This window comes from Elephas maximus, chromosome 20 (genome assembly GCF_024166365.1).
Source record: "Elephas maximus indicus isolate mEleMax1 chromosome 20, mEleMax1 primary haplotype, whole genome shotgun sequence".
Lineage (NCBI taxonomy): Eukaryota > Metazoa > Chordata > Mammalia > Proboscidea > Elephantidae > Elephas > Elephas maximus.
Window position 1 is genome coordinate 66,920,742 of NC_064838.1, and position 22,446 is coordinate 66,943,187.

At 41.7% G+C, this 22,446-nt stretch overlaps 1 protein-coding gene and 1 pseudogene across 4 annotated transcripts in view; both read left to right on the plus strand.

The window, feature by feature from the left end:
- Positions 1–22,446, plus strand: part of PTPRG (protein tyrosine phosphatase receptor type G) — an 823,034-nt gene that overhangs the window by 496,578 nt on the left and 304,010 nt on the right. The gene's annotated exons all lie outside the window — the stretch shown is intronic.
- On the plus strand, positions 733–7,355 carry LOC126063493 (40S ribosomal protein S7-like; annotated as a pseudogene).

The window sequence follows — 22,446 nt, forward strand, 5'->3', positions numbered from 1 at the left end:
TATGATGGTGGTGGTGGCTGTGGTGGTCGTGGTAGCTATGATGGTGGTGGTGGCAGCTACAATGGTGGTGGTGGTGGCTGTGGTGGTCGTGGTGGCTATGATGGTGGTGGTGGCAGCTACGATGGTGGTGGTGGCAGCTACGATGGTGGTGATGGCTGTGGTGGTCGTGGTGGCTATGATGGTGGTGGTGGCTGTGGTGGTGGTGATGGCTGTGATGGTGGTGGTGGCAGCTACGATGGTGGTGATGGCTGTGGTGGTGGTGATGGCTGTGGTGGTCGTGGTGGCTATGATGGTGGTGGTGGCAGCTACGATGGTGGTGGTGGCTGTGGTGGTCGTGGTGGCTATGATGGTGGTGGTGGCAGCTATGATGGTGGTGGTGGCTGTGGTGGTCGTGGTGGCTATGATGGTGGTGGTAGCAGCTGTGATGGTGGTGGTGGCTGTGGTGGTGGTGGCTATGATGGTGGTGGTAGCAGCTATGATGGTGGTGGTGGCTGTGGTGGTGGTAGCTATGATGGTGGTGGTAGCAGCTATGATGGTGGTGGTGGCTGTGGTGGTGGTGGTGGCAGCTACGATGGTGGTGGTGGCTGTGGTGGTGGTGGCTGTGGTGGTGGTGGCTGTGGTGGTCGTGGTGGCTATGATGGTGGTGGTGGCAGCTATGATGGTGGTGGTGGCTGTGGTGGTCGTGGTGGCTATGATGGTGGTGGCAGCTGTGAAGGTAGTGTTGGTGTCAGAGATGGTGCTGCTGGTGGCGATATTGTAGCTACGACTTGACGGCACTGGGTACCTGTGTCAGGTGGAGTCCCTGAGTGGTGCAAATGGTTAATATGCTTGGCTGCTAACTGAAAGAGTAGAGGTTCAAGTCCACCCAGAGGCACCTCAGAAGAAGGGCCTGGTGATCTACTTCTGATACACCAGCCATTGAAAACCCTGTGGAGCACAGTTCTACACTGACACAGATCGGGTCACTGTGAGTCGGAGTTGACTTGATGGCGACCTTTTTTTTTTTTTTAACCTGTGTCAGGAACTTCTGTGTGTCCACTCTTTTAGGTCCTGTATCAGCCTTTTTTATCAGCCTTATGAGGGAGGTGCTCTCAACATACCCGTCTTCACCGTGGGACAGCTGAGCTTCTGGGAAGTGCAGTGACTTGGCTGAGGTTTAACGTGAATAATCTTGCACCTGGGGACTGATATCTCCAAAATCTTAACTGTAGCCCTTTTTATTTGATGAGAAATTTCATTGTTTTTCTCGTCATTGCTTTAGGTTGTTTTTAGAACCACTGATGTAGTAGAAGTAATTTCATTATAATCTTAACTGACGTTATTGTATAACAGAAAAGAAAAAACAAACAAAAAAACTTCAAATGTTCAGAGATGGCTGAACAAGTAGTAAAATATACAGAGAGAAGAGATGAAGAGAATAGAAAATGCTAGCGGCTCTTTGCCTAGACATGTCTCTGGAAATGGCTGCACGTTTTGTCTGGGTTGACCACTCCAGTCGACTCTTTATCACTTAGTGTAATGCTGTCTGATAGAAAATATACTGCTAGCCACACATGTAATTTAAAAATTTTGGTAGCCACTTTTAAAAAAGTTAAAAGTAACAGTTGAAATTGATTCCAGCAATCTATTCTATTTATCCTAATACATTCAACCAGTTATCTCAACATGTAACCAATATAAAAAGTAATCACTGAGATATTTCTTGCTTTCTTTTTCACTAAGTATTTGTGTGCTTTGCACGTCAGCACATCTCGTGGCTTCATTTCAGGTTCTCGAGAGCCCCGTGTAGCTAGTGCCTCACTGAGCCAGGCCAACTTAGGAGTTCCCGACAGAACTAGAATTCAGGTAATAAACCAACCAAAGGACTAACAGAAATTCTTGAGGGGGAATTTTAATGCCATGATCATGGTGACTTCTTCCTTCCAATAAAAGGACATATGCAGTAATAGTTCATTTTTTATACTGGGGTCTAATTTATTTGGTGAAAAGCCTTTACCTAGATATGGTATTGGTTTTATTCTTTATAAGCTTTACCTTTTTTCTTCTTTTTACATTTGTTCCCAGAGCTTTGAACACAGTTCTTTTCAGAATCCATTTCCAAGCTCAAGAACTGAAATAAAGCTGGCTAGGGAGACCTTTGTGCCCTGAAGGTAGAGACCTCAGGCAGCTGCGTCAGATGTGTTTTAAGTTCAGGTCCGGGGATTTATGGGCATGTGGCTCAGTGGCCTTCCCTCCCGCCCTTTTTTTTTTTTTGTCTATCAAAACTTGAACAGAAAGGTTTCAAGCCATCTTAAATCTAAAGCCATCTTAAATCTAAAGCCTTTAGCAAGTTCTTTAGTGACACTGTCACTCAGAAGGGACAGCTAGAAGGATTTATAACGAACAGAAAGAAGTCGAGATGGAAGGAAAGCCTATTTCCTCTCTCCCCTTACAGTCCCCAGCATCGAATTTCATCTACCCCCTTGAATGGAGCGGGGAGGAAATTCCCAAAGCCTCCCAACTGGAAGAACGCAGCCTGCCCCGAGCTGAACACATATACTGCTCTGGGTGCCTTTACTGGGATACTGAGACCAGCTGGTGAAATTCTCCAAAATCCTATTTTATTTAAAATGTAAATTTCATCTCCTGAGTGTTTGAGGATGTCTTAAAAGACAGGGCTTTAAAACTCAGGTTAACATATGACGGATATTTAGGTTAATAGTCAAATAACTTCCACATCCAAGCTCTTGCTGTACAGATATGGCTTCACCTTCTGAATCTCCCTGTTAAAACCTTCAGTCCGTTGCTTTAAAAAGTTCAGTATTTCAGGGAAGCCTCAGCGTCCACTCTTCTCCAACCAATGAAGACCTGGAGTGAAGGAAGCACTCACCCTGAGGTTTCCCGCCATTTCTCAGCTGGACTCTGTGTTTCTTCTGACTTCTAACCTGCTGCCATCTCTGCCCCTGTCTCCTCCCCGCTTCCTGTCTATCTGTCTGTGTCCTTTTTCATCACTCTTTGTCTCACTTATTGGCAGGGCTAACCTAAAGGTTGGTGGTTTGAACCCATCCCACGGTACCGCAGACAAAAAGTCCTGGTGATTTGCCTCTGTTAAGTTTCAAGAACCAACCAAACCCACTGCCATCAAGTTGATTCCGACTCATAGCGACCCTGTAGGACAGAGTAGAACTGCTCCATAGGGTTTCCAAGGCTGTAAATCTTTACAGAAGCAGACTGCCATGTCTTTTTCCCACGGAGCAGGTGGTGGGTTCAAACTGCCGATCTTCCGGTTCACTGCCGAGTGCTTTAATCACTGTGTCACCAGGCTAGAAAACCCTGTGGTGCAGTTCTACCCTGTAACACATGGGGTCTCCATGAGTCTGAATCAGCGCAACAGCAACTAACGACAGCTATGCATGGCTGAAACGTTGTAATCAAACTTAGGCTGCACCCTTGGAAAAGGACCCCCTCAGTTATGCTTCCTGGCTTCTTGTTAGGCAGTCTTAATGCTCTGCGTAAAAAGGTGTTCAGTGGTCAGAGATGTTTGGGAAATGCTGCGTCATGTTTCTTCCTCTTACAGCTTGATAACAGGCCTAGTGTAGTAAGATTCTTGAGAAATATTTCAGTAGAGAAACCTGCTTAATCTTCATGTAAACTCCATTGACCGGGGAACTCTTCTTCTTTGTCCTGTGAGATGAATGAGGAGGAAAACCACCGAGAAGTGCTGCCTCATACAGTCCCTTCAATGGAGAGCTCTCTTCTTTATGTTTTTCTTCCTTTTCACTGTTTCCACCCTGGTTCAAGTCGTCGCCATCTCTGACTTCAACCATTGCCAGAGATTCCTAAAAGGTCTTTTTGGCCCCCACAGTCCACTCTTTATCTCATAACCAAAGCTTTCTTTTTAATAAGCATTTGAATTACATTACATTTGTCCTTTGCTTGAAATCTCCCAGTGATTTACCATCTTGTGTTGAATAAAACCCAAGATCTTACCTTGACCTACAAAGCCCTACTTGATCTAGCCGCAGCCTACCCACTTCTCCCCACCCTGCTTGCACTGGCTGTTTCCTCCATCCAGAATGTTCTCTCCCGGATTATCCGTTCTCATGGCTCATCCCTTTTCTAATCGAACCATTACAACATGGCATGCTGTCTTTCCTCCCAACTCGATCACTTTCTTTCATACTACCCAGTTTAATTTTCTTCATAGCGCCTGTCACTATTTGACATTATTTATTGATTTATTCTCTTCCACCTCTCCCACCCTCCGACACTGGATGTAAGCTTCCTGAAGAGAGAGGGATCTTTTCTATCTTGTTCACTGTTCTATCTTGGCCGCTGATAAATAACAGTCTCGTGACAGGGTAACCAGTAATTGGTATTAGGAAGCAGACACTCGCATATCATAACATCTTGTTGGCTCACTGGTTTAAAAAGGGTAAGGAACTCTCATTCCCAAGAATGAACACTTTTAATTCATTCATACAAAGGACGTTTAAAGAAGCAAATCCTCCCCCAAAACTACCTCTTGTATTAAGGATGTGAAAGACCAAATAAATGAGTCATTCCCAGATAAACACATTAGGCCTCTTGCCTCATACTAAGAGGCTGAGGGTTAGTAGGGCAGCTCAGAAAAGGCTATTTTGGGGTCCATTCTTCTAGACAATAGCTCTTAAATTAACCACCATTTCATCAACCTACCGAGACAGATTGTTCCAGTTAGCAGTTGAGCTCCACTGTAGCTGAGTCACAAGGGGTGCCTTGGGAATTTTAGATCGAGATTATCAGTTTCATTCATGAGCTGAGCCAGAAGCCATGGGAATTGTGTGCAACATTTCTCTGTGGGTTCGTTCACTAGAAGGTTCTCCAGTGCCCACACATGAAGGGCTGTGGAGTTGCCAGAGTCCTCTGCCCTCTTGTCCATACTGCCCCACCCCAGACCAGTGCCTTCCTCTATGTTCGTTAAACCAGGCATTTTGCTAAGCATCTGGGAATTTCATAGTCAACAAGACAAACAAGGCCTTTGCCCTCATGGGACCTAAGAGTCCAGCAGAATGAATCTTAACCAGAGTTAGCATCAAAATTAACAGGTATTTTTTATTTTCCAAAATAAAATTCCAGTTGTTATAACTCATTCCGTTTGACCAACATGGGAAAAATAACAACTTAATTGACGGTGTATTTTCCCATATAAAAAAAAAAAAGGCTGTGTATTTTTAACATAAATGCCATGTTTTTCCACCATGCTCAGGTTCTCCCTATTTCCTTCCTTAATTTACTAGACCCCTACAATATAAGCAGGGACTGGATCTGGTGTCAGATAATGGGATCTGTAGATTCTGGTGATGATGCCAGGGCCTCTCTTTCTAGTAGGCCAGCCACTGAATGATTGAGGGTCATGAAGCCAATCTCAAAAGTGCCTGAAATTTTACCAGTTCAGTTGAGGTATTGCTGCCTCTTCAAATGCTAATATAAGGGGAAGAGCAAAATAAGAAAGTTCTATGACTGTTGAATACACTAATAAAACTTATCAGATCCTTCTTCAGTGTCAGCTAGCTAAGAGCAAGGCATCACGTAGCATGAGATTCATGGCACGTAACCATGAAGACGAAATGTGAGCAGACCTGGATGTGAGCAAACCTGGATGAGATGCTCAGAGGGAGGAAGGAGAGCCCAGATCTGGCATGAATGAGGATATGGATTGGGGAATGGAAGCATAGGATCTAGAAGGCAAACTGGTTTTGTGATTGGCTGTGAGTGAGCCTGTCTCATCTGGAGAGAAGATGATTAGAATGATCCGTGGTGTGTAGGTGGACCGTGATAGTGGTTCTTGACATATGAAGGCATTCCTATAGGAGAAGGAATCAGCTTAGTCCTTGGGGCCCCAGAATGGAACTAGGACCTATAGAAGCAGACCCTACTGAAGAAACAGGTAACAGCTCAGGGAAATACTGAATTTTTACGCAAATAATGCACACCTTCTCTGTTTGTTTGCCAACCGCATCGTCCTCCTAGGTATTTTTGTAAGCACACTATACTAATTTTTTTTGTTTTTACAGAAACATGTAAAAAAAAATTGGCCTAGTGGTCTTATGAAAATACGTCATGGGCGGAGGCAAACAAATATAGAAGGCACATGTTATTTGTGTAAAAATACGGTAGCAGCAGGTGCTTATTTCTTTCACATCATTTAGGGGAGTTTTTTTCAAACTCAAATTCCTAAAGTCGCTCAGGAGACCTCTTGAATCAGGTGTTAATTAGTGAGAGACATTCCCCATAGTTCTCTGTCAAAAACAACCCCTGGGATAATAATGGTAACTAACTTTTCAGGAAGTTGCTCACCGTGTGTACTTCAAGCACTCCGCATGCATTGCCTCAACTAATCATTTATTTAAAACGTCTTGCCATAGAAACAGCAGTTAAGAACCATTATCTCTATTGTTCAGATAAGAAAACAGTCATCCTGATAGAAAGCTTGATACAGACAAGAGCTGTCTTGATAGAAATTGAAGGAACTTGTGGTCAAGCCTTGTTCTTCTGAGTTTAGGTGTCATTTTCTATTAACAGTGATCTCTGTTATCATTTTGATCTATTTCCTTCCAGTCTTTGGAGAGGAAATTATATATAGTTGGTATCAAAATGTATATGTTCTCCCTTTCTACGCTGCCCCTCAGCAGGGGAAAGGCCATGTCCAGTTCAAGCACGAAGACTGTGAAGCCCAATGGCAAAAAGCTGGATGAATTGGTCTGGCCTTTCTCAAGCACTGCTGAAACTGGAGATGAACTTGACTTAAGGCTCAGATGAGGGAGCCGAATAGAACCACAGCCAAGGAAATTGAAGTTGGTGGTGGTCGGAAAGCTGTTACAATCTTTGTTCTTGTTCCTCAACTGAAGTCTTTCCAGAAAATCCAAGTCAGGCTAGTAGGTGATCTGGAGAAAAAGTTCAGTGGAAAACACATTGTCTTTATTGCTCAAGGGAGAATTCTGCCTAAACCAACTTGAAAAAGTCATACAAAAAATAAGCATAAGCATCCCAGGAGCTGTAGTCAGACAGCCACACATGATGCAATCCGTGAAGACTGGGTCTTCCCAGGTGAAATCGTGGGCAAGAGAATCCCTGTGACACTGGACAGCAGCTGGCTTAGAGAAGTTCATTTGGACAGAGCACAGCAGAACAATGTAGAACACAAGGTTGAAACTTTTTCTGGTGTGTATATAAGAAGCTCACGGGCAAGGATGTTAATTTTGAATTCCCGGAGTTTCAGTTGTAAACAAAGATGACTAAATAATCATTCATAATTTAAAAAGAAAGAGTGTACATTCATTGCCTGCTTTACCACTTAGTATATTGTGAATATTTTCCATGTTTTGAAATATTTTCAGTTCTTTAAAAAATAAAATCTATTTTTCTTTCCTGTATCTTGCTGCATTTTACAAAAGCTCTAAATTAGTTCATTTTACGTCAATATCAGGAAGAATCAGGAAAAAAATAACAAAACGAAAAGTCTAGTTCAGTGTCATTTCTGAGACCTAATTTTTCTGAGTAGGAACATGGATAAAGCCTCACATAAAAGCATACAAAATAACTTTCTTTTCAAAATGCAGATAGTCTTACAGTTTCTTGATTATCAAACTATTTGTTCATTATAACATAATTCAAACAATATATGAGTTAAGAAAAAATACAAATCATCTATAATCTCACCTCAGGGTTAACTGTTTTTTTTTTTTTTCCCTTGGAAACATGACATTCTTCAGAAATGCCAGTATGCTCTGCATAGTTTTATAGGCTTATTTCCACTTACTGTGTGATAGAAGTCTTTCAGTGTCAAGAAGTGGCAGTTTTGGACTAGGTTCTCTAGAGGAGCAAAATCAGTGAAACATGTATACATGAATATACAGAGAGATTTATTTCAAGGAAATGGCTCATGCAGTTGTGGAGACTTGCAAGTCCCAAATCCATGCGTCAGGCATCAGGCATGACTCGCATGGTTGCAGGGGCTGAGGAGCACAGAACTGGCAGGTCACACAGCAGGCTGCTGGCTCACGTCCCAAGAAATGGAGGTCAGATGATGACGAGTCAGATGCAGGATCCAGAGCAAGGGAGCTTTGCCAGAACATCTATATACACTGGATGCAGGCCACATCTCCAAGGACACTCCCCTTATGTCAAATCACAAAATGGAGAATAATTACATAATCACGGCCTCGCCAAGTTGACATATAACATTAAGCATCACAGTGGCTATCTGCATCATGATTTTTGAAATGCTGTGTAGCGCAGGCTCTGTATTGAGATGTTAATCTTAGGTGCCGTCAAGTCTATTTCAACTCATAGCAACCCCATGTGACAAAGCAGAGCTGCCCCATAGGGTTTTCTAGGCTATAATCTTTACAGACGTCAATTGCCAGCTCTTTCTTCCACGGAGCTGCTGGGTAGGTTCGAACTGCCAACCTTTCAGTTAGCAGCCGAGTGCTTAACCCACTGTGCCACGAGTGTTCTTGGGGTTCAAATTCCATCACGGGTGCTTATTAACTGTGTGACTTGGGGCAGTTTTTGTGGAGATTACAAGTCTAATATTTATAAGGCAGTATTTCGGTGTCACATACTTCTGGTAAATTTTTGATCATGGTGTGGATGGGGCGATTTTTTTCAGCAGTGCCTGTTGGTGGCTATTTGGGCTCATTCTGTTTTTTCCCTGTTATAAACATTGTAGCTGTGCAGAGCACGTATTTGGGATAGACTCAGGTTTTTCTCTGGGCCAGACATATGACTTGAAGGTGAAAAGCAGTAATTGTCTAAAATGCTATTTAGCTTGTTGAATATAGGCTGACATTAGAACTTCTGTCTTTTTCCAGAGGAACTAGAAATCCCTGTTTGAAAAAGTCAGAAATCTGTGTTCATACACAACCTACACTGTTACGTAAAATACATCATCTTGGCCTTCAACATCTTTACTGTGAATTAGAACTGGTGATCAATTTGGGTTTCATAAGCAGGATGTTTAATCTCAAAGCCAAAGTTGTTCTTGTTGTTACAAATAATTTGTGAGTGTTCTGATGCTATACCAAATGGATTAGTTTGACATTCTATGATGTGGCTTTGTGTATAAATTCTATAACTTTCTGTAATAATATAATTATTTAAGCATAGTTAATTACTTTTCCCCACCAGGAGACAATATAAGCGTTCTGGTTTATAATGCTCGCCTTGCATGTGAGAGACCTGGGTTTGATTCCTGGCCAGTGTGTGTCTTGCACAGCCACTACCCATCCCTCAGTGGAGGTTGGCGTGTTTATTTCTATGATGCTGAACAGGAAGCAGAACTTTCAAATGAAGACTGACCAGGAAGAAAGGCCTGACCATCTGCTTCTGAAAATCAGCAAATGAAAACCTTATGGTTTGCAACAATCCGATCCTCAAATTATTGTGGGAATGGTGTAGGATTTTGTTCGGTTGTTCGTGGGTTTGCCATGAGTCAGGGCCAAACTGATAACAGCTAACAACAATTTGGAAACCCTGGTGGCATAGTGGTAAAGTGCTACAGCTGCTAACCAAAGGGTCGGCAGTTCGAATCCGCCAGATGCTCCTTGGAAACTCTATGGGGCAGTTCTACTCTGTCCTGTAGGGTCGCTATGAGTTGGAATCGACTTGACGGCACTGGGTACTGGGAACGACGATTTGGGGCTAATAAAACTTCTGAAATTGGATATAAGATTTTGTGTGTATATGTGTCTTTTTTGGTTTTATGTGTCTTTTTTAATATATATATATAATGCTTTATTCAGATTATGGGATATTTTTCTGACTCAAAAGAAAACAAAGAATCTTGAAAGAGAGGAGCAGATTTTTTTTTTTTTTTCCAATAGGACTAATTTGTCTTTTACTTTCTAATATACCAATTACATAAAATTGCATTCATAACCTCATTCCTAGTCTCCTGAATTCCCTTGGATTCTGAAAACTCATGGTGAGGGCTCTCATAAGTGACTGTCCTGTGGGCACCCCGTGGGCAGGGACCATTGTTGCCTTGTTGATTTCTGTACCCCAGTGCCAAAACAGTACCCATTGTGTTATAGGTCACTAGTTTAAATGTTTGTTGGATTTGGGAGTGAATCCACCCCTCCTTAGCTCAAGTAATTTACGTGCAGGGAGTCTTCCAGCTCAGGTTCACAGAACTAGCTCATAAAACATCTCTGTCTTGTAGTCAGATCTGGTACCAGTGCCGCACTTTGTATGCAGTACCTGCCTTGATGGGCAGTTTGTTTTGACATCCTGACTGGCAGATGTGATGCTTGTTACCTTCTGTTGGCTCAGGAGAGGGTGGAAAGTTCAGCAGGTTGTACCCAACAGGCTTTGTTCAATTTAGGTAGATGATGGTATGAACGATGGACGTGGAGATCAGAAGTAGCAAGGAGCTGAGATTTGAATAGGACCCTCCATTTATTTGACATGTCTGATGTTCTTTTGAATGGAGGTGGAACCCTGGTTTTTGGTGATAGATGGAAAGATTTGCTCCGGGATTGATAGAGCCTTGGGTGGATTAGTAAATCGATTTGCTGAGAGCTGGAATGGTACACCTTTTGGGTCGGCCATTCACGTAGCAACAGCTTAAGATAAACCCAGTGACACTTCACGTTTCAGAGTTATTTTGAACCTGAGCTATAAGTGGTTTTGTTGTAGAAATAGAATTATTATTTTACTTAATAAAGATGAATGATTTCTTGGTGATATATTATGTATTCGAAGTCTTGTTTTTCCTGGCTGTTCTTTTTTTGTTGTTGTCATCGTTCTTTAACCTTTTTGTGACATGTTTGTTAAAATAATGTGATAAATAAATTCAGAATAAAATGAACTCATTCCTTCTGAAAATACTTCACTAATTAATTAAGCTTCAAAGGCAGCCACTGAAGTTTACTGCTACATGTGTAATGATTAAATTACATTCTAAATAGTTTAATAAAACTGGAAAAACCAGTAACAATACATATTATCTGCTTAGTAAATTATACTTCTCTGTTATATTTAATACAACTTTGAATCAACCTCAGTTATAAATATGTTAATGAGCACACACTGTGTTTCTCACCCTCTTATTACTGATGAAAACGTCGCTGAATCAGAACTCATCCTTGGCTTAGGATGGAATTGACATTTATATCAACTGTCCATTAGCGCTACTGATACAAATGTTTGTCTCCCGGGTGTACACTCAGCTGGAAGTTTCAACCAAAGACCTCTGACTTTTCCCTCTTTACCCGTTCATGCTGGGATTTTTCTTACCATTTTACTTTTAAATGTCTTGGTAAATACTCTGTTTGGCTTGGAATATTTCTCATTGCTATGGGCAAGGATTATTTTTGAGTATGTATTTTTTTCCTCTCTATTCATAATCCTTGTTTACTCCTATATCTAAGCAAGCAAATAAACAGAAACATCATTTCCTGGCATGGTTACCAAAAATGGCAAAACCTTCTGAAATGTAGATGTTTTCAAAACCTGCCCTTTTTACTGATATGAAAACCCGAGGGAGTTAATTGGTTATTCTGAGCTCCCATTGTCAGCTTGGCAATGCCAAGTCTTTAGATTAAGAGATTCAAATCTACTTTCATGGTCTGTGGTAAATGTTAAAGACAGTACTCGTTGTGACTGTGTTTGAGAACATGTTAAACATTGGATACATGTAAAGTGTTCTATCAAAAATACTGACAAGATAATGAGATAACCCATAGTTGTCTTAAAATAACAACATTATTAGCCATGTTACTGTTGGGGAATACAGTACTTAAATCCTCAATGAAAAGTTTATCAATGGACACAGCATTTCTGACACATGTGAGCTAAGTTTTTTCAAGACAAGAAGAGATTGATAGAAGCATAGCTTTCAAGCATCATTGAAAAGACAAATCAGGCTGTTTTAAGATGGGGTGTTTAGTGCTGGCCAACTGATTCTAAACACCTACGTTCATTTCTTTCCAACACCTTTTTTGCCTTAATTCAGTACTTTGGTTTCACTCATCCTGGTGGTGGTAATGGATGAATTAGTTTTTCTATGACGATGTCATTACTGAATCTCCATCCGCTTACCTTTCAATAATACGACTTATTTGCCTATAAAAAAAGAAAATCCAGGGGCTGTCAAGTCAGTGCCAACTCATGGCAACGACCCCATGTGTGTCAGAGTAGAACTGTGCTCCATAGGGTTTTCAGTAGCTGAGTTTTCAGAAGTAGATCAACAGGCCTTTTTTCTGAGGTGCGTCTCAGTGGACTCGAACTGCCAACCTTCTGGTGAGCAGCTGAGCACATTAACTGTTTGCACTACCCAAGGACTTCTCTTCACCACTCCCTTATCTTTGTAGGGTTTTTTCCCTATAAAAAGATATAAGAAATATAATTTTTAATGGCTAGCAACTTGAAAAGAACAGTTGGCTCTGTTATTACCGTTAACTAGTTTTGGTTTTCCATCCCATCAAACTTAGGTAGTCTGTACTACTTGCATTTAAACAAAGACAGAATGAAAAGTAAAGTCAAATCAGAGTGAATCTAAGTTGCATTAGCCATGGGTAGATTTTCCAGTTTGTTCACTTCTCTTTGTACTTTTTTTGGTCATTTTTTTACCCTTTGTATCAAGTGGGGTTTTTAAGAAAGTAAGTAAATCATTTGTATGTAAATCTTCTCTCCGTAGTATTGGACCCCTAATATGTTTTCTGATAAAGATTCGTCCGTGAATGAATTAAAGTTAATAGATCTGATAAATGTTTTAGACTTGAATTCATAGTATGTGTTGAGGATCATAAATAGGGCTCTGTTTTGATATCCTCCCCCCGCACCCCCGGAGATTTTCCAGTTCACCAGTATCAGATGGTAGGAAGTTATTTGCCACGTTTATAGTAATAATCTGTCTTTAAAAGTAGGTTGCTACCTCTGTCCCAGTGACCTAGCCTTAACAATTTCTTGTTGTTTATGAGGACAAAAGTCTTTTCCCTGGGGTATGAAAGCCATGCTTGTGACCCCAGTTAGAAGGGAAATCTTTACGTAATGGGCGTAATGGGCTAGGAGTTGGACCGGAAGGAAGGTTTATGTAGCAAGGAAGGTTTATGTAGCGAGCAGTGAAGTCAGAGTTAAGGTGGCGCCGCAGCGCGTGGGATGGAACCCCAGCAGTTTTAACTTGTAACGTCTTAGCTGTCGCTGTCCACCTCTGCACTTAGGAAAAGAACTTACTGTAAAAAGTAAAATTACAGGTCTGCATGCATGTATATAGCAGCGCACACATTCCTGACGCAGGTGCGTTGATGCTGAGGTGGGGCCCTTCGCCTTGCTTCTTGCTTGGAGTTGGAGACTTCTGTTTTGCAGCCTCGGCACAGGCTAGCATGACCGGGAAGGAGTGCTCTGAGAACTTTCCTGTTTCTACCCCTCCGTCTACCTTGATCTTTTAGGAATTCCCAAGTCAATACTGTGCCAAAACCATTTTCCAGTTCTTTCAAAGACTTTTTTTTTTTTTTTTTTTTTTAATAGCAACCAATTTTTCACCCGTTATTTCTTAATTGAGATGACCTGGTTTGAAGTTACCAGATCTACAGAAGGGTTCTGAGATTTTGTTTTGTTGACATTTGACAAATGTAAAATGTAAATGTTACGGAGTTTCAAGTTTTTTTTTTTTTCTTTGAGTTCTTTTCCACATGACCACAATTATTTTAATGCGTTTTCTCTGCAGTATCTGCCTATCCTTAAAAGTTACCAAGTTTCACAGAGAATGGTGATGGCTGTACAATGTGATGGGTGCGGTTAATGTCCCAAAATTGTACCTGTGAAGAAGGTTCAGATGGCAAGTATTTGGTTACATACATATTTACCGCCACTTTTCAGGTCAACTGTGTTTTGAACTAATGTAAAAATTATAGATGCTTTAGCCTGAAGGTACAATAAAAATAATCTGATTGGAAAAAACCGTTCACCTAGGCTATGTGTAGTCCTCCGTGATAACCTAACTCATTTTATCAAAAAGACCCAACACCTCAAGCCGTGCCTTTCCCAAGTGTTGGCTTTTTTAGAAGGAAAACCACTTATATCCCTCCTCATATTTTACTGATACGCCTCTAGTTACAAGTTTTTCAAAAGGTTAATAGAAATTGCGGTGCTTTGTTACATGATGCTGAAATGATTTCTTTTTCAATAAAGGGTATGTTATGAAAGAGAAAAAGGGTTTTGCGACCCATGCATTAAAGTGTACAATGCCATCTGTCTCCAGGCTGGGTAATCAATGGTGGAGGCGAAGCCAGTTTACTTCTCAAAGATTTACTAGCATCACTGCATAAATAGCCATAATGGAACTGATCTCTTCGGCTGAAGCAGCTTTTATCACAAACAAGGGTTTGGTGATGACTGTATTAAATGTTGACCTTTGATTCATCTTAGCCTTGCCTAGGATACAGAGGTTTCAGAAACTATGCCTAAAGATTGAGAATTCTGTGTTTCTGACATTAACTACTTGTCCATGTTGTTGTTGTTTTTACTTCCTACGCAAGTCCTTATGTTCTCAACTGCTTTAAATTATAGTGAAATATTATGGTCATCATACCCTTAGCTGTCGAGTCCACTCTGACTAATGCAACCTCATGTGCCTCAGAGTAGAACTGTGTTCTATAGGGTTTTCAATGACTGGTTTTTCAGAAGTAGATCTCCAGGACTTTCTTCCGTGGTACCTCTAGGTGAACTTGAACCTCTAACCTTTTTATTAGCAGCCACACCAGTTAACCGTACCACCCACAGACGCCACGATTACCACGAGCTCCCCTTTGTACTCATCTCAGAGGCATGGCGTGGAAAGTAGTGAGTAAGAGTACAAAAATGCTGGCCTTTTTGCTTTTAGTTACATGACCTAGACCTGTGATTTTACTTACATGAGCCTCAGTTTTCTCGTCTTAAAAATGGGAATAAAAATCCTACTTAGAAGATGATTCTATAAACAAAACAATTTACTATGTTGACAATACTCGACTGGGTGCTTGGCATACAGGCCAATAAATGGTAGCATTATTATTATTATTGCCTGCAGTTGTTGTTGTCACTACTAGTGAGTCAGAGCCAGACTCATTCACAGTAATTATTTAGGGTCAGCAGGGGTATTCTCTTGGGGAAAAAGACCCTCACTGGTTAAACCTGTTTTGTTTTGTCCTATTCACAGGGCATATACATTTTCCCAGTGGCTATTGAATAGGGGAAACTGGGGATAAAGCTCATTATAGTCATGCGTAGTGGTGGTTTTTATAGTCATATGAAGTGGAGGCTTTTATACTCATGTGAAGTGGAGTTTTTTTGCCAAAGGTTAAAAAATAATTACTAATTAATAGGTCAGATCTGGCTCTGAAGAACATTGTGAGGACAAGAAAGTCTGTTTCCTGTTCAGTGGACTAGCTGTCCCCAGAACTGTCCCCCTTAAACTAAAAAAAAAAAAAAAAACTCATTACTGTTGAGTCAATTCCAACTCACAGTGACCCCATGTATTATAGAGTGGAACTGAGCTCCATAGGGTTGTAATCTTTGTGGAAGCCAATCACCAGGCCTTTCTTCCTTGGCTCTGCTGGGTGGGTTCGAACTGCCAACCGTTTGGTCAGTAGTCAAGGGCAAACAAATTTCACCACCCAGAGACCCCTTAAACTAATCTCAGTTTTACCCTGATTCCGGTCATATGGGGTAACTGCAGTTTTATTTGTACTTCAGGGTCACAGAATTTCTGCCGCCCCTCCACCTAGGAAAGTGTGGCTTCCACCCAGGGAGCTCATGTCAGGGTGCATCTGCTCCTCAGATACCCCACTCAGCAGCCAGAGAACTAGGCATTCAGGATCCTGGCTAAAAGCAAGTGTCTCCTTAAAAATAATTTGTTACTTACCTGAAAAGTCCTCTATGCCATGCTAAGTCTAATTTCTCCCAATATTTTTGAATGCCAAGTCATATTTTAAGCCAAGCAGCTGACAAAAATGTACCTGTAGGCTGTCTTAATCAGATCTTAACCTAGTCAGAAGCCGAGCCAAAGAAATAAACTTCCTTCATGAGCACAGATTTCCAAATCAGTCAGAAAACATGCCCCAAAGCCAAAGTGATTTTTGAAAAGGATTTGCTGAACGGTCAGCCGGGAAATGTGTGCGTTCATTTGTAGGACAAGGCCAGGGGTTAGGAAGAGAGGCGTTTTTTGTGTGTTTCAGTAAGTAATTTTCCTTGTTATAATAAAAAATCACATCACTTGTTGGAAATCTGGTTGGTGCCCAAATGCTCCGGGCAAGTGTCTGCAAGTCGTGATTATTTATTCCCCAGATCTTTTTAGATGTGCTCTGTGTGAATCAGCTCAGCCTGCATTTAAGGCTTGAAAAATGTTCTTTAGGGTTCCTTGGTATCAAAGCATCCATTAATTACTCAAAGAATGAGACAGTGGTTTACTGGAAGTCAGAGTCTGCGTGGTTCTTTGTTCCAGAGGGGAGAAAAGGAGTCCTCCATAGAAAGGAAAGCCACTTTTTCATTAAGACACCCTTTTAATATCCTGTTGAAAGATGGGCTTTTTTTTTTTTTTTTTTTATAAAATGTTCTTTCAAAATGATCTTCTTGTGGTGACATCCGCATTATGCTAGAAAATATTCTCATGTTTCTGATACAGTAATTTCTGCCTATACATTGTTAATAGTTTAATCTGTCACATTCTAGGAGATGACCCATTCAGATTCCAAACAAAACTGACGCACATGAGCAGACACATATGAAAGGTGTGGTTCTATTATATCCTGTTGTTGATTCAGTCAGGAGAAAGTCGTTCAGTTTACGCAGGGATCGGAGAGCCAAGGTGTTCTGATTGCATTTACAAATCCGCACAGCCCTTCCTTTTCGTAGGCCACCTCCAGCCGCCATATTATGTTGCTTGTTAACGGTCCGCAAGGAAGTCGCCCTTTAATTTGGAAGGAAAATGTTGTCATATACTGTTTTACTTTTGTTTTCTTCTTTTTTGCTCTCCTGGGCTACATGTGCCAGAAGCCCACTCGAGGCAGCTTAAACATAAAAGGATAGTTTATTATAAAAATATAGAAGTGTCTCATGGAACTCCAGGGCACAAGTGTGGGTGGAGGGACTGGAAAGTGGACAGAAGTCTTTGTTTTATATTGTAAATTTCTGTCTTTGTCTTCATGGTTTCTTCGTATATTCTGTTCTAAGCAGGCTCTCTCAGCCCACATGATGAGATCTGGCCCCCAGCACCTCCTGAGTTTGCAGATTATGGCTCGGTGCTCTCTGGCAGTCCTTTGGCCTAACGCCGAAGGCGTAGGAAAGACAACCTGATTGGCTTGGGTCAGATGATCTGTACCTTGTCCTGGTGGCTGTGGCCAGGGAGTACAGCACAAATATGATTGACACACACCTATGATCCTCTGTGTAGGTCTTTACAGAGAAAATAGGACTAGGCAGGGTCCCTGAAATATTCCTTCTCTCACACACTAAGAATTTTATATATTTGCCCCTGTATAGCTCTGTGCCTAGGAGCCAGCATTAAATCAAAAACCTTCTCCGTGTATCACCTGGGAACAGCATGGTATCCACAGCAGTCATGACTGGCACGGCTCTGAGAGTCCATTCAGAGAATCTGCTTACTTCCTCCTGACAAATACACCTCTCACTCTCACGAACTTCAAAATGCCCCCAGTTCAGAAAAGGCAGGGTGTCTCTTATTTAAAGATGGGCTCGTTATCAGGAGGTGACCTGGGGTGTCCTAGCTACAATTTACATTCCTAGCACACCGTTAAACACTGCTAAAAACACTACATATTATTTATGAATGAGCCAGAATAGCAGCATGCCCTCCGAAGGGTTATTTATTTATCAATTTACCCATCTCCATTGGAAAACGCACCGTCTGGATGCTGTCCACATTTTTAAAAAACACATAAATTAAAACCCAAGGCAAGTTGACTACAATGTGGGTGACCTTCAAAGCCCTTTCTTATCCCAGCCAGCCATTTCCCATTCTGATTGCGCCGAAAAGGGAAAATGCATACACGCTGATACACCCATCCCCGTTTATTCATTGAGAACACGTCTTCCTTCGAAGGACCTTGCATTACTTTAAACTTTGTACTATAAGTGATTATTAAAATGTGAATTATGAGTACCACTCAAGAGTAACGTTCCTAAAATGTCACCTTGCATCTCATATTGCCAGCCTCCCTTTTACCTGTCCCAGGCATTTCCCTATCTGATTTTTCAACTTGCAGCTTCTGGCTGTGGTTGAATGACTTTATAAATTGCTTTCATGAGTTTCCTTACGTTCTGCTGGAGAATATAGGTTTGAGGAGTAAATACATCACTTACAGTTTACCTCTCTCATTTGTGTGTTCTGAGTTACTCAGATCTTAAATTGCATGAGGCTTTTAGTGAAATCATGTACAAACAAACGTGGGTTTAACTTTATGCAGATATGTGCTCTACATATGCACACAGGTCTAAAACAAAGAAAAATGGTTTACTGTGTTTTTTAACTTAAGTCACTTTCTACATTTTTTGAACTAAGTGCATAGTGACAAACTACCAGAAAAAGGAAATTTAGTCTATCACAAAACAAAAAAATGAAAATTTCTTAATTGATACTATCTGGTGACCTAATGTCAGCCTATCAGATTCCTCATAAATTAGCACTTTGTAAAAACAGTCTACTTAAAATATCGCTTGAAGAAATTTTCAGGGGTGGGAGGAAGACAAAATATGCATAAGACTAATTAATATATTTTTCATTTTATGGATGGCACATATCTATAAATTAAAACTTTAAGCCTAGGGATTTATTGTAGAATGGTGGTTAAGTGTGTATTAGTCAGCTTGAGCACGTTTCATAATAACGAGCAAAGGGAATCAGGCTTTCACTGGAAAGGCCGTCATCGACCAATCAGTTGACCAACAGGTGATTCTTGAGGAGGCTAAGGTCTTGGAGTGGTGGGGGACTCATAGATCATAAAATCTGGTTTGGGAGGCACGGTGCATTTTCGAACAGTTGAAAAACAGCAAACGATATGGAATGAAGAATTCTGAGTTGTAAACAAATTGGAGGATATGACACGAGTCTCTACAATGGGAATTTTTGTGCAAAAAACTTAACAAGATAAAGAACTGTAGTTGGCTTCTTTTAGAAAGAAGGCTAACTCACTTCTGGAATGGGGCAGGAGCATAGACTGAACCCCAGTGCTTTTTTTTAACGCTTAGTCAACAAATAGACATTGAGCACCAGCTGCATACCAACCCGTGTGGTAGGTGAACAGGCAGCACAAGTACCCTGATGGCAATTACAGTGCAGGAGATGATGTACAGGCTATGTTGAAAGAAAACCAGATGAGTAACTTACCTAACCTAGAAGCTCAAGGACTAGTTTCTTAAGAGGAATCAAATATATGCTGAGACCTAAAGAATACAGAGAAGCTAGATGGGGGAACACAGGGAAACACATGTTCCTAGCAGAGGGAACAGCATGTCAAGGTTTAGGGTGTAGGGAGAGAACGGCACATTTGAGGAAGTAGTGCAGATGGTCAATGGACAGAGTAAATGTCAGATTAGCATAGTAAGAGAGAAGGCTGGAGTTGTAGACAGGGGAGATGACAGTAATGAGACTGGATTTTATCCTAAGGGACATGAGAATCCTTTAAAGTGTTATAAACGAGGAGAGTAATGTGATCAGACTTATCCGTTAGACGACAGGGACTGTGGTGTGTAAGGCTGAATGGAACTGAGGAAGACGACAGTCAAAATCAACCTGGGAGGCTCCTGAAGTAACACAGAGAAGTTATGATGGTTAGTTACCTAGATCTGGCTGGCGGCAGGGTCATAAAGAAGTGGACCAATTTGAGAAATATTTGGGAAGTGAGGTTGACAGGTCTTGATGTTGGATATGGAGAGAAGATAGAGCAGGAGGTGATGCCAGACATGATGAATGTAATCACCATCAGTCAATTGTACGTGTAGAAATTGTCAATTTGGCAAGTATTATATATAAAGGCTCCTTGGAAATCCTATGGGGCAGTTCTACTCTGTCCTATAGGGTTGCTATGAGTCGGAATGGACTCGACGGCAGTGGGTTGGGTATATATGTGTATGTGTGTATTTTTTTTTTTTAACCACAATTTTAAAAATTTTTAAACAAAGGAAGAAAAGAATTGATGGCAAAGTTTTGGGTTTGAACAACCAGGTCCAAGGCTGTGCTCTACTGAGGCAGTGAACCCGCAGAAGGGGTAGGCTTAGGAGGAGGGCGATGGATCCTGTTTTAGACATCCACGGGTCTGTCCAGTTGTAGATGTCTAAGGAACCAATTGGTTGGGTGGGTCTGCCACGCGGGAGACAAATCAGAAATGGAAATAAAGATTTGAGAGGTATTAGCACACACACAGAAATTAATGCCTTAGGGCCTGTATTAGTTCCTGGAGCTCCCGCTACAAAGTACCACAAATTGAATGGCTTATAAGAGCAGGAATTTTTTTTATCGTCTCACAGTTCTGGAGGCCAGAAGTCTGAAAGCAGAGTGCCAGCCATATTGATTGTTTCTAAGGCTTGAGAGGGAGTATCTCATCTCTCTTCTAACATGTAGTGATGGTGGGTGGACCTTGGCATTTTTTGGCTCACAGCTCCAAGCTCCCCACCTCTGTTGTCCCATGGCTGTCTTCCCTTTGTGTCCCTGGATCTGTGTCCCTTCTCTTTTTTAAGGGCGCCATTCATACTGGAGGAGCCCTGGTGGCGCATGGTTAAGCGCTCAGCTGCTAATTGAAAGGTGGGCTGTTCGAACCCACCAGCTGTTCCTGGGGAGAAAGATGTGGCAGTCCGCTTTTGTAAAGATTTATAGCTTTGGAAACGCTATGGGGCAGTTCTACTCTGTCCCGTACGGTCGCTATGAGTGGGAATCGACACTATGGCAACAGGTTATTCATACTGGATTAGGACCCATCCTACCCTAGTGTGACCTTATATTAACTGACATCTTCAAAGACTATTTCCAAACAAGGTCACACAAGTATCAGGCATGAGAAACTCAACATGTATTTTGGAGGGACATAATTCAGTCTATAACAGGGCTGATGAGAATGACTAGGGGCTGTTGGATTGAGTGAGAACTGGCTCTCCTGAGCTGTGAACTAGACCAACTTTTAGGAGACACATAGGGGAAGAAGGGTATGAAGGGAGACTGAGGTGCAGTGGCCAGAGAGGTAGAAGGAAATGCAGGAGTAGTCAACAGGGTCAGATGTTCCCTTAAAGTCATGTAGGGTTGGTGACTGAGATGAGATATCTCTACAAGACGGCTCACTTGGTGACCTCTCCCTGAACACCTGCATTAGATACAGCCACTGTGGATTCGAATAAAAACATCCAGCACACCATTTGCCGAACGGACCTTGCTGAATACCGAACATAACCATTATAGGAAATCCTGAGGTTGCTGAACTGGCAACCCCAGTAGAACCTCCATGGCCAGGGGAGGAATGAAACAACTGGATTTTTATTGACGAGCGTTCCAGTTTTACAAAAGTATTGAAGGAAGGAGGGAAGCAACAAATCTGATTTAGTGAAGACATTTTCCTTGACAGCAAGATTTACTCCCGGGTGATAAATTTGCCATGATCGAGAGTAAAATGCAGTGAAAGTTAAATTTCACCTATATCTCATTCAACGCCTAACGTGATTTAAATGACAAGATTTCAGAAGTGACATGTAGCCTTGGATCTAAATATATTTTTTTATGGCTGGAAATTTTAATTTCAGATCAGTGAAAAATCATGACGGCTCTTTACGTGTAAGAGGCTTGAAGAGCAGAGTGAGGCCGGCGAGGCAGATGGTTTCGTCAGGCAGAACTATTAATGCTAAGGGGAATCAGATGGCAGGATTTGCACAGGCTGATCTATAAATTCGCTCCTGCAAGATAATATTGAAATGGTTGAATGACTGACCCCGTTGTAAGATAGAGACAGAATGAGTTCATCTTGTTTTAATCTCACATTGGATCTTCTGTTGCCTGTGACATGCCAGTGTAGACATCCAATAAAAGCACTATATGTGTAGGACCCCGCTCCCACCTCCTGCCCCAGCTGCATCTGGGTATACTCTTTCCCTTGGTCACTCTGCATCAGCGGTCTCCTGCCTTCAGAAGCTCTTCCCTCGTCCTGCCTTAGGACCTTCCAGCCTACTCTCCCTGCTTGTTGGACCTCTGAGCAGACTCCTCTCCTCTTTTTTAAAGTCTCAGTTCAGATGTCACCTCTGGAGAAAGGCTTTTCTCACCGCCCAGCTGCGGCCAGGTGCCCTGTTACCGGCGCTGGTTGTCCTCTGTGCTTTTTTGAGTGAATGGAAATCAGGTAGTAAGTTAATTTCCTGAGCTTGCTGTCACATACTGCCACACCCTGGGTAGCTTGAAGCAATAGAAATTATTTTCATATACTTCTGGAGGTTATTTGTCCGAAATCAAGGTGT